Below are 1,198 nucleotides of genomic sequence, written 5' to 3'. Positions count from 1 at the left end.
AGCAGGGCTGGAGCAATGTAATGTCCTCATAATAAATCCTAAACAATCATAGCGGCTGATAACAGAGAGCAATGTAATGTCCTCATAATAAATCCTAAACAACGATAGTGGCTGATAACAGAGAGCAATGTAATGTCCTTATAATAAATCCTAAACAACGATAGCGGCTGATAACAGAGAGCAATGTAATGTCCTCATAATAAATCCTAAGCAATGATAGTGGCTGATAACAGAGAGCAATGTAATGTCCTCATAATAAATCCTAAACAACGATAGCGGCTGATAACAGAGAGCAATGTAATGTCCTCATAATAAATCCTAAACAACGATAGCGGCTGATAACAGAGAGCAATGCAATGTCACAAGCCTATTCCTTAAATAAATGATAATGGCTGATACCAGAGAACAATGCAGCAGTCAGGTGGGGCTGGAGCAGGTGAAGATGATTATAAATGCTGATACCAGAGAGAATGCAGCAGAGTTGTCTGTGTTGTTATAAGGCCCCGTTCACACTCCACTAATTCCTCTTGAATTCTCCGCTCCATATTAACGCTCATCTCCTCTGCCCATTGACTGTAATGTTATTTTCCGCTGTCCTGTTCACACTGCGGAAATTCTGGTAGAAGAATTCAGACGCTGAATTCCTTTCGCTTGAAGAATGAGCATGTTCATTCATCAAGCGGAATCCGCAAGTAGAAATCAAGACGTCAATGGTAAAAAAAAAAAATCTGCATGAAATCGTTTTCAAGTGGAATGTATTATACTGAGGGGGAGATAACAGAACAATGTATTATACTGAGGGGGAGATAACAGAACAATGTATTATACTGAAGGGGAGATAACAGAGAACAATGTATTATACTGAGGAGGAGATAACAGAGAACAATGTATTATACTGAGGAGGAGATAACAGAACAATGTATTATACTGAAGGGGAGATAACAGAGAACAATGTATTATACTGAGGGGGAGATAACAGAGAACAATGTATTATACTGAGGGGGAGATAACAGAGAACAATGTATTATACTGAGGGGGAGATAACAGAGAACAATGTATTATACTGAGGAGATAACAGAGAACAATGTATTATACTGAGGGGGAGATAACAGAACAATGTATTATACTGAGGGGGAGATAACAGAGAACAATGTATTATACTGAGGGGGAGATAACAGAGAACAATGTATTATACTGA

The sequence above is a fragment of the Hyla sarda genome, chromosome 7 (genome assembly GCF_029499605.1).
Source record: "Hyla sarda isolate aHylSar1 chromosome 7, aHylSar1.hap1, whole genome shotgun sequence".
Lineage (NCBI taxonomy): Eukaryota > Metazoa > Chordata > Amphibia > Anura > Hylidae > Hyla > Hyla sarda.
The sequence above is the reverse complement of the archived record's forward strand: the minus strand, read 5'-3'. Positions refer to the sequence as shown.